Source organism: Anser anser (assembly GCF_964211835.1).
Source record: "Anser anser genome assembly, chromosome: 9".
Lineage (NCBI taxonomy): Eukaryota > Metazoa > Chordata > Aves > Anseriformes > Anatidae > Anser > Anser anser.
In genome coordinates this window covers 12,405,356-12,417,464 of record NC_139729.1, presented here as the reverse complement: position 1 = coordinate 12,417,464, position 12,109 = coordinate 12,405,356, and the positions used below count along the sequence as shown (strand labels likewise).

General features: G+C 42.9%; 1 protein-coding gene across 5 annotated transcripts in view; it reads right to left on the bottom strand.

The window, feature by feature from the left end:
• MAP3K13 (mitogen-activated protein kinase kinase kinase 13) overlaps nucleotides 1–12,109 on the bottom strand; it is a 77,897-nt gene that overhangs the window by 51,454 nt on the left and 14,334 nt on the right. The window lies entirely within an intron of this gene.

The window sequence follows — 12,109 nt, the reverse complement described above, 5'->3', positions numbered from 1 at the left end:
CTAAAAAAAGGAATCGTTTTCTGCCTGTGCGATTTGCCTTGCAAATAAAATCCATCAGTAAGGATCACCCTTTCCCCATCATTTCCTTGAGTTACTCCCATCCCACTAAGGAATAGGCTCAGACTGGTTAAATGAACTTGTGAGGGGAGAAGAGTTGCTGATTAGTGTTTCTTAATGACTGAAATGGCTTATCCTAAAAACGAAATGAACACATACCCTGACAACCACGGAGATCTCTACCTCCATTTTTTTTTTTTTTTTGCTTTTACCTCCCCCAGACTGTAACCTGATCACCATTATCTGCTTCTTTTGGCTCTATTGTCAAAGAGCAGCCCATTTCCCTTCCCTATTTATACCTTTTACATCTCAAACTTAGTTCTTTTTCCTGTTTTTACACCCACTTGCCAAAATTCATACGACTGCCTCTCTCTCCTCTGCCATCACCACCAGCACACCCAGTCATTCTCCCAGTCTCCAAGCCTAAAGAGAAATCCCAGCTTCACTGAAATCAAAGGCTCAGTCAGCCCCAGCTTCCACCCCAGCAGCGTGACTGTATTTTATTACAATTATTTCTGTTCCCCCCAAGTAGCAAATGGGAGAGCATCAGAAGAAGAGCAGGAAAGCCGTGTGCTTGGCTTTCCTAACCCCTCACACAGCTGAACACAGAGGCAGGCTATGAAGTAACAAGCTACAAATGCCGCTGAGCATAGTGAAAGCTGTCCGGCCTTTGGAAATCCTCCACACAACAAGTGCGGGTCATTAACGAGTACAGGTCTGCTCTTTTAAAAGTAGTAACATTTTTTGAAGCACATACACTGGTATTTTCATATTTTGCACTCTCCTCAAGGTTAGAAAGTGACCACGAGCTTCAGAAGCAGGTTCAACATGCAGTTTCCTTCTCTCCTGAGGTAGAGAAGAAAAAATGAAGAAACAGAAACCCACAGCAAAACCACAATTAACCTACAAAGACAAAATTAAGTGTTGCAAGCACACCCACATCAGAAGTCTCTTTTTCTCTGCAATTAGCTGCTGGCAACAAACTCACAAACAAGACAGCATCCCTGGCTCTTCCACGCCCACCTTAATAGGGGCGTACTACTGCCAACACAGAAGGACCCCCAGTTGCACTGCTGGCCACTACGAATTTTCAGCTTCCCAAAAGCTGATGTGACACGGTGCTTCTTCCTACGGAACGGCAACCTCTGCAGGCCTCCAGAGAAAGAGGCCAAGTACTGAATAAGATACAGATAACAACCAAACTGCGGGTGTGCCAGGCTGCTCGAGTGACAGAAAACATTAAAGATTTATATTGACAGATTATGATACGGTTCTATTGTAATAGCAATCTCCTGTGAGACAATCACGCTATTTTCTCATGCGAAACTCTTAATATTAAGACAAATGGCATTCAGCATATTAAACAGTCATCCTGTATCTTATCAGACACCGGTTAAGGATGTTGCCCTCATGCAGAAGCTGCAGAAGAGAACATATTCCAAGGAAGCAGCTCATCGACCGACTCACAACACTCCTCCCGGAGGCTTGGCCTCAGCCATACCCTGTGACGTGCAAGCACAGGGAGGATCCTTCCTCACCGGGATGAAGGTGACCAAGGTTACTCACCCATCAGGACTCAGAAGAAATCAAATACACTAATTAGCTTGAGCTAGGGAAACCCGTAGCTATGCAACGCCTTCTTGCAGCGCTTCTTGGGCAATCAATAAAGCTAACAGCCACCACCAGAGCTGTATTTTACATATTATTTCTCACCAAAGAGCCAAAAGGAAGTCTCCCTACATCTCCAGCTGACAATAGCAGCGATAGCTCCATTCTTCCAGGACAGAACAGGCTGTAAATATTGGCTGAAAACACTTATTCCCGCTGGGGACTGGTAACTGTCTTTAATTGTTGGCAGCAGTTGGGGGCTGGGGGAGTCTCTCTTGTGCCAAGCAGCGAACAAAAATGAAAAATGACTGTGCCTTGCACATACTGCAGTACCTGAACCTAGGTCGCCTTGAAGGGGCCGTCTTGTAACACCCATGGGATTCTTGTGCTTGCATTTAAGCTGAAGAAAATGGGTTGAACAAGAAAAACATATTTTAAAACAACTCTACGCAACTCCTGAAGGTAATTAAAAGCAAAATGGCTGAACAGGTGCTCTGTCCTTTGTGCTTCAGATCCAAGGGTACGGCTGCACCACATCAGCGTACATTACCAGAACATCTGCAGCCAGCCACAGGCCTGCAGACCTGCACGTGGACAGTGATGCTCGTTAGCATTTTTCTTTCAGTTTTACATCGACTGAGTTCACTCCAGACATACAATCTTAGCATGCTAGGAAGGTATTTCTGACTGAGCATAGGTAATGAAATGCACACCATGAACAGGAAACACATTTGCAGAGCATTGTTTAACATCAGCCACATCAATATGATCTGTCAAACATTTTTCCCCATTCCCTTCAAGCAGATAATGTTCAGGAGTTTCTTTAGCTTTTCATAAGAAATTCTTCACATCAGCTGATCAATATAAAGCAATCTGTGGAAAAAAATAGTTTAAGTTCTATTATGAGATGTCTGTTTTACTCTTACCAAATAACTGTGGAAGCTGGGTTGCAAACCCGAAGGTTGAAGCTAATAAAATAGGAAAAGGAGCATCCAGAAAGGAAGAGATTTCTGGATGGGACATGAATATGAAATAATCCTTGAGAAACTGTCCTGTTCGTCTTCTGAAGAACCGCTACCCATTGTACGGGAAGATGACGAGCTCAGTTTGTGACCCAGTGAACTTTAAGGCTGAAGAGAAGGAGAGCAATAGCAGGTGGCCTTTGATACCAAGGTCTCTGCTCTTGCAGCTTCAGTATCCACTCCATTGCTCCCGGCAATCACTTGCTCTCACATGATTCCCAGAAAGACCAAATTCTACTTCAGAGGTTGAACACAGCTCAGGTAGCATTTCCAAGATGTTGTTTTTGAGAGGAAACACGAAGCAATCAGAATGATGTGGCTTTTTTTCTTGTGCCAAGTGCCCAAGGTAACAAAGGTAATCAAGATAAAGGCACAAAAGACTTTGACTGCAGAGAGTAGGTACCTAATACAGGTATGATTTTCTAGGTTGGCTTTTGTGAATATCATCATCTGGGATGACATAAAGGACAATTTTCTTTAGACAATTAGAAGAGCCACCTGAGAACACTTAATACTCACTTCTGCCTCCCCTTTGGGCTTGCCTTGTATCTTCTTCTCTGTAAGCAATGGGTTGATCAAACTTCTTCCTGCCCACATGCATCATCGGGAGGCATTACAGAAATCGTCTCTGAATAGTTCAAAAGCCAATGCATTGTACAGGTAACGATTCTCAGCTGCACAGGATCATACATATTTTGAGAACTACAAAAACTAACCCCAATGCCAAAAATTGTCCCTTTTTGAAAGGATTCTGACACATCAACAGTCTGCATGGGTAAGAGAAGTGTTAGCCATCAAAGGATTTAGTAATTTTTCAAATTCACAACTTCCAAGTATCAGCCTCTCTGCTGATGGGAGAATAACGATACACCACGATGAGAAATTATTCCTGCAGATAAACCCTCAGCACGATGCTGGCTCCTTGTAAAGTAGAGTATAGTGGAATATTTTTTTCTTTAGTCAACAGCCCCATTTCTTCAAACAGACACCCTACTGATCATCAGCTTAGGCTAGAAGGCTAACAGCTAAGAAGCAAAATGGTCACTGGTCATGGCTACAGAGCAAACAGCCCCGCCACACGCAGTCACCTATGGGACTGTTTTGACCAGTTCCTGACCTTCTACGTTACACCCTTTCATTCCTTCCAGTGTTCTTGGTACATCTGCACTTCAAAAAGAGACTAGAAATTCTGGTTACGGAGTACCTCCCAGGTGTTGCAGTGAGAAGCTTGAAGAAACCTCTCACACAAACACGCCCATCTTCCGAGCTCCTGGTCCTTGAATAAGCTGCTCAGAAATTTTACTTCTATTGCAGCGTCATACAATCAAATGATCTTCTCCTGCCACGTCTTGGGATATAATGCCTTAGGGAAAGGAGGTGAGAAAGGTACGTTGAAAAGTACGTGATGTCGCTTCTAGAGTTTCTAAGCTGCTGTGCCTTTTCTGCTGCCAACATCAGGGAAACAATGCCACCGGATCACAGTAGGTCTCCTGTACAGCCTGTGTAGCATGACACGGTGGTACTGGATTGGAGAGAAATGACTCTGAATGGCTCAAGTGTGAGGCTTGATAACAGAGAGGAATCCTTTCCTGACAGACATGCAGCTCAGAACATCTATTCCTTTGACCTACCCTCCTTACTGCAAATGCACATACAGTTTGCCTTTTTTTTTTCTAAGGACCAGAAAAAGTGAAAATAATTCCTAATCCACTTATGTGCTTTGGCATCACTAGCCTAATTTCTGTTTCCACTGGTAACTGCTACTTACCCTCCTTGCAGTTCTGCCTTCTGGTACATGTGTACTTTTCCCTGTAACTAGAGAGAGTGAGAGCTGACACTTCGCTCACCCTTTTTCCCCCTCTTGTTGAAACCTTATTTCCACTGCTCTAATAGTTCTTGACTTAACTGGGACAAGGAAAATTATTCTGGGCTCCTCTGTCCTAGCAGTAAGGCTATTCCATATTAACTATCCAGAGCACTGAAAAGTCATACTGAAGCCCCAGGCAACCACTCTAGCACTCCCTTAAACTCATGGTTTAATATAATTGTCCATTTTTACTGGAGATGTCTACAGCCACTGCATACTGCTACATATATATACTTTCTTTTTGCATAGAAATACTTTTGTAGACAAAATTTAGAAAATTCCGTTCGCTGCTATGCATAGAACTTCATTTGACAGCATTCTTCCTGAGTCGTCCCAGTAAGCTAAATTTCTATCCAACACTAAAACTATAGCTACTTCATAAGCAACATGTTTTTTTCATCTGTTTAAGCAATATGCTGAAGCATTCATAATACTTCAGAAGTCTTAAAAATTTGTACATACATAAAAACATAGAATCATACCTGTTGGTTTTGGCATACAATGGAAAGATCAGACTTCCAAAAGCTGGTGACACTGCTGCTTCCTCAGCCTCTGTTTTAATCTAGGCTAGACTTCCAACCCTCCCCAGTAACGAGTGGGGGGAAGAATTTTTAGGTAGTCTCAAACTCTGACCTTAACTTTGCATCATCCAATGTCCAACATCAATACCACTGCACCAACACATTTTTATTCTTCTGGGGGATGCAAAGCATTTTTGTACGATCCTATTTTTCACAGCAATGAAAAAGAGAATTTGGTTTGCCTCATTTGTAGCAGTTTGCAAATTAGAGCACGTGTACCACCAAAGATACAAGCTCTTTTCAGAGCAAAATAAAATGAAAACCTGTAGCAGCATACATCACAACTCCACTACTGAGCTTTTTCATTTCTGGTGCTGAAACAGCAAAGCGAAGCTCTCTTTGGTATACTGCGAGAAAGGAAATCACCTGCAGTTTTCAGATGGCACTTCCTATAAACTGTCAGTCATTCCAGCTGCAAGAGACAGCATGACAGGTAAATCATTGTTACTTTCTGTAAGAAAAAAGCATCCAGAAAAGCCTTTCCTTTGAGTTGCATTAGCTAAGTTTTCTAACTTTTCCATCAGGCAAAATCTGGCTGGTTTCAACTTCCCAGTACAGACTACCCAAAACAATCCACCATGATTTGAGTTCAACACTATGTTATACTGTCCAGGTTGTACTGTAGTGTACAATGCTTCCCCAGGACAAGCTCATTTTGTAGTCTGCACTTTGCCCATCCTGACGCTGGAAACAGAGAGCTGGCTGAAGGCTGCTATCAGTACAGGGTAAAGCAAATAACGATACCAGTAAAATCACTTTTTGGATAAGTCAGCCAGTGCAAACACAGCTGTCTAGGAAATATAGAGGAGAGAAGCAGGAATGTACCAAAGCATAACTAGGTAGGAGTTTTGTTAGACCTGAAACTAAACAGAGAATGCAACATCCTCTGCTACTGCTGCAATGTTCTGCCAAGCAAACATTAAGCCATCCCCTTCTTAACTGCCACCTCAGTTAAAACACAACCAGTTCACAAGCACACCGCTCAGTTCTTCAGATGCAACGCAGACTACGAAACAGCAGCACGCACACTACCAGTTTTCACATGGGAAACTGTGCACGCTCAGGTTTTCACCCCCTCCCGTCAGAGGCCACAGCTAAAAGTGACCGTGCAAATGCACCTGCAGGGCTCCCAGCTCCCCCAGCAGCCGCAGAGGCACAGAGCACCACTTCTATGCCTGCTGCTAGCAGGTACCTCAGTTTGCATGCAGATCGCCATCATCAACTAATGAACTAGTCCCCTGCACCACGAGCTGTAAAATTCATTGTCTCCTCCACAAAGACACCTCAGGAAGAACAAATTCGCTGCCCTTGCTGCAATACAGACCAGGTGAGCGTAACTTAAACTCAGAGAAGGACTTGCAGCTGAAGCTCTCCAGCTTTCCTTGCCATTAGCAAACACAATGAAACAAATTGGTAGATCCATTGGAGCAGCAAGCAGTTTTGTTTTGTTTTTATTTATCTTTTTTAATCTTAGCAGTATTCTTTCTAGTAGTTTATGGGAGAACTCATCACTCCTCACTGTCATGGAAAATTACAACTCTCTTGCAAAAAAAAGGTACACAGCTGTAGTTGTAAAGGTATATACACATCATTAAGGTTTAAACCCTCTAGTTTCTTGCAAACCTCTTTTGATCCATGTACGCATATCACTGCCACAGCTCTGTCCAAATCCCAGTGCTCCTGATTTCAGCCAGCTCTGCTCAGATCCAGGGCAGCTGGTTTTCTGGAGGTGCAGTCACACTCCAGGTGAAGCGTATGACAAAGCTTGCCATAAGGAGCACAGCACCCGTTTAGAGCCACCGGCTCAAAATGCCTGTGACAGAGTGCTTGAAAGACAGAACAAAAACTTGAAACCAAGAAATGTGCTGGTGGATGAAACAGCAGCTGAGATTGCCTGCACTTGTCTTCACAGGCTGTGACTTTAATTGCAGCATAATACTGGAGAACATTAGTAACAATTTTAGAAAGCCTGGTATCGACTTCATTTATTTTGACAAAGCCTTTCTCTGCCCTCATCTTCGCTGACTACACATGTCAGAGGAAGGTCAAAAGAGCTTCATTTTCTTTTACACTGTACAAAAAGGCATGAAGAACAGCCAGTAAATGTAGCTCTTTTCATTTTCACTATGACTTAAGAACAGAAGGAATTGATTATCACTGCATTGACTCCAGCATAACCTGGCTTCTTTTTATCAAGGTTGCTTAAATTAAAAGATAAAACCAGAGCTCCCTTTTGCCTGAGATTAAAAAGATGCATCAACTCAAAGACAGCATTTAGGTTTCAAGGAAAAAGAAATTGCGGTAACTCATCTGAGCTGAAGGCTTGAGCACCTTTCCAAACACAGGTATTTCTAAACTACCAATACTGCAATACTCATGCACCAGAGAATGGAGACAGAGCCAGGTGCTAAATAAACCAAGTACAAATTTATTGTGGACCTTATCAGTAATACTGAGCTCCTCCTTTACTCAGTGGCGCTGATCAAACATGTTGGTTTAATAGAAATGTAACTCTATTTCAAGAGGGCAAGTGCAAAGTGCTGGAGAAACAGTATTTTCTTATTTGGTAAGACAACATGCAGACAAATAATGCTACCTGGCAAATTTACGGTGAAACGAGTGCTGCACCTCTCCTGTATCTATGTAGCTAATCATGATCATAATGTAATCAAATATTTTTATTTACAGCCACTCGATGTATAAGTGTAGGAAAAACATACCTTAAAAACAGAACTGTTATATTCAGGAAGCTAAGAAAAAAACACGACAAGAATCCTAAGTAATACTTCCTTCTCCCCTCTAACACGATAAAAGTTGTTGACAGTTATTGCCTAAACTAAATGACAGATCAATGTGCTCTGCTTACCAAAACTGATTTTCTTAATAGCAGATCTTAATAAAAGAAAGGTTATTTTCTTTTATTATATTTATTTATAATAAATATAATTATTAACTCCTCCTGGCACAGAGATATCCCAGATCAGGGATTCCTAAATTTTTGTTCATGGAGAGCTAATTCAAGGGAGTGGCTGTGTAAAACAGCTCTAAGAACAGCAACTCTCGGCCTGGTATCGAGTGTACAGCCCCTTCACCACTAGGTGAATGCTACCAGTTCCCAGCAGTAATAGTTTACACATGGTTGACACAAAACAAATGATTCCCAACACAGCAAATGGAACATCCCCCAAAGTCTACATATTTCTACCAACCAAGCTGGCAAATTCACTGCAGCAATGTTGGCAGCATCTATAAATTCAACGTGGCAACGGGTCCGATGGATCTTCCTCTAGGAAACCTGGCGTTTGTCACAGGCTGTTGCACTGCACAACTGTTGCACAACTGAACTGTTACACTTCCAGCGTGTAACAAGAAACCCTTAACACCTCCACAAACCTCTCTAGAGGTGGCTGGAATAGCTCCCCCTGGCAGAAGGGGATGCCAATGCCTCGGAGACGGCAGGTTTCTGCAATTTTCCTTCACAGCTCCAGCCCCCAGCGGGCTGGGAGCTCCCCCAAACTGGACTCGGCCACCCAGTCCTGGAAGCAGTCCCTCTCTCACAGAAAGCAAGGATGGCACCTGATTCTCACTGCAAAGCGCCTTACAGCTTGTGGGTCTTGGCCCAAGGTTCAAATGGTCCATAGAAAATACTGAGGCATTTTCAATCCAAAAAGGCCACGGGTGATGACATCAGGGACAGAAAGACAAGGGAGATAAACCAACGGGGACCTCTATGCCTATCCGAGGTCTTGCACCTAGTACAGAAGCCTTCTGCAGTCTCACCCACATGAAAAACAGACACAAATCACAGCCTCAGCAGAACCCTGCAGTTATCCCTCACCTGGACACATGCACGCGGGAGGCCAGTCTTGTGGCACCTGCATAGGCCAGAGGGCAACGTGCCCTGTTCCCTCCCAACCGAGCTTCCTAGTGAGCACAAAGACCCAAGTGCCCTGCCCCACATGCAGGCTGCAAGCCTCCTCTTCAAGGAGACAGCAAGGAATCACGACCACCCAGACACCACCTGGCTGCAGCTGCGGCTGGAGGAGCACAGCTCTCAGCTCTCCCGTCCTGAAGCCCTACCTGCAGCAGTCAGCTGTCCTTAGGGGCAGGCAGGAACTGCTGACACCTCCTGCTCTAGTGGCAGCTCCGAACACTGAGTGCTCTGGTGTCCCACGGGAGGCCAGCGAAGCGCTGCCTCTCGTGCCCTGTCCTGCAGGAGGGATGCGATCAGAGCATGCACCAGATCCAGCCTGCAGGCCATCTGGCAAACCACAATGCTGCCTCTGATCAAGAGAAGGCTTTGAGCCAAAAATCAGTACCAACTGTTTTACTGGAAACATCTCCAAATATTTTTCCAGCTACTGTTGAAAACATACACTCTGACAAGGCCAGACCAGCAAGCAGGACCAATGAAGATCTCTATCATGGCGCGCTGTGAGAAGATCCGGTGCTGAAAAAAAAACACTGGGGTTGTGACAACAGCTAAGAAATTACTCAGTCAACTGCAAACAAGAACTAGGAGCAAGTACTCAAAGTAGCCAGTATTAGAATACCAGCACTACCTGATATTTACCTAATGACTCATACAGAGGAGGATCCATTCATTTAGGGGAACTGACCTAACAGTCAGCGAACAGGTAACAGAAGAGCTTATGAAACGACTGGGAGCTCAGCTCTTCCTGACCTCAGAGAACAAAGAAGCCTTGTAGCAAGAAAAATATCCTTCTTTCACAAACACTTACCCTTTTCTCACTCTGTTGCACAATCTTTATCCAGAGAGAGTTGCACTTTCCATCAAGATGTAAAAGGAGAAGAAAGAGAGCAAAAGGAAGGTGGTGTTTCTGTTCATCTACATCAATACAAACATACAGACTACACCGGAAAAAATATTTCCAAATTACATTCCCTAGTTTTCCAGATTTTCCAGCAAAAGGATTCACAGATGACTTCTCTTTTTTTTTTTTTTTTTTACCTTCCAACCATCCTTCACCCACTCACAAACAGCACCAGTGTAACTACCAACTTCCACAACCACTCAGTCACAAGTAGTTTTTAGTTAGATATTCATATACAGTTACTTGTGCAGGATTCATAGACCAAATTTAAAAGATCCTTCCCTCCAAAAATAACTGAAGATTGTTATAAATACGCAGCCATTCACAGCCTCTTTACATATAATGAACGCATAATGTGGAAAGAAACTAGGGCACTCCAAGTTCAACAGTAAGTGTGTCTTAAATGTTTAGACTGCAAGCAGTACAGGAAAAAGAATTGTTATTTTTTTCCACATAGATATAAAATACTCAACTTAAAGCTCTTAGAAAGCATCTTACTTTTCTGTAGCATTAGATTAGCTTCCACATTATTAGGTAGAAAGAGTGAAACATCAACAGCAAGATCCTACTCAAAGTCTTCCCAGAGTTCTCAGCATCTAACTACACGTAACAAAAGCTCAAAATCCAGTTGTCCTAGCTGAGAAACAAAAAAGAGATGCTCACAAATACAAACTGAAGTCAACTGAGCATTTTGATAACACTTTTTCCCCCAAACACAGCTATCAGGGACATTCATTACAACACACTTACCATTAGTGAAAACAAATCAGAAACAAAGCTTCTGATTGAGGAACTTGGGCCCAGGACTAAAGCTAGATCACTGTCACCCAGGGCTAATGCAGGACGAGGTTTTAGACCTTAGCAACACTTTTTGGTTTGGGGGTTTCGGTTTGCCATCCTTTCACATAGAATCATGCAGATTATACCAGAGACCAAATAGTGCAAATGAATGTGCACAGTATTTCTCTCTCCAGCTATGAGAGACCAAACAGCACAAAGGAACATGCACAGTATCTCTCCAGCTACAAGTCTTCCCCTTCTCCAGTAGTAAGGTCCCCTCCTACTGCATCGCCCTGCCTCTCTCAAGTACTACACTCACATGAGAGGCTCATCAGCACTGCTCCATATACAAATATTTAAGAATCTTACATGGGTAACGGGACACAGAGCTTCAAATCTGCAAAAACACAGGAAAATTGAGTTCATTGTAGGCTGAACTTCTAGCAGGCTTTCTTCCCACACTGCGCAGTATTTGCACACGGGAGGCCTCTGACTCCAACGCTGGACATTTTGAAACAATTTCCACACAGACAGAATGACACCTGGCAAACACCTAGATGCATTTTTCACCACTCACACTGCACCATTAGCTTTGAGTTCATCAGTTCTGGGCAGTTCATATGAAAAAGAGAGAAAATGTAATTATCGATAAGCTAACTAACAGAAAAGCAACTTTACTAGCCTAAGTAAATTAATCACAATTGATATCACTAGGCAGGCAAACCTGGACTTACACAGACTCACGGCTTCCTTGTATGTGTTTACATAAAGTGACAGTAAAGTCTAAATCAAGATGTTTTCAACCTGAACTGTTTGTGACTTCCCATTTTGATTTCTGTTATTAAAGGATTTAAAAACAATACTGCATGGTCACTGCCTACAGCCCTAAGGGTATGAGTACAAATATAACAAAAAGATACCACAAACTCTGCAGAATAAAACTGATTTAATTTCATTGAAGCACTATGTTCTTTACTTTGGGGATATTAACTTACTATCTGTGACAGCAGGCAGTCTTCTTCAGCTACTCTGAATGCTGATAACATCACTTGAGGTATGACTGGAACAGAACTTGAAAAAGCCTTACCTAATTTAATACATTCGGCAAACTGAAATTTGTCTTTCAAACTTAACTTCCTCGTCCTGCAAGTAAAACATTTGTTCATCCTCCACCCTCCAAAAAATATCCATGCTCCTTCCCATGGTTCACCTCTTTCACTAGGCACTCCATTTCTTCAAGAGTTTCCAAATTAATGATAATTAATGGACATGGCAGAAAATATACCTGCTTCCTAGATTATTTCTTCCAATGACAAAGAAAATCGCTTCACAAATATGCTTCCGTGGGCTGTGCCTTCC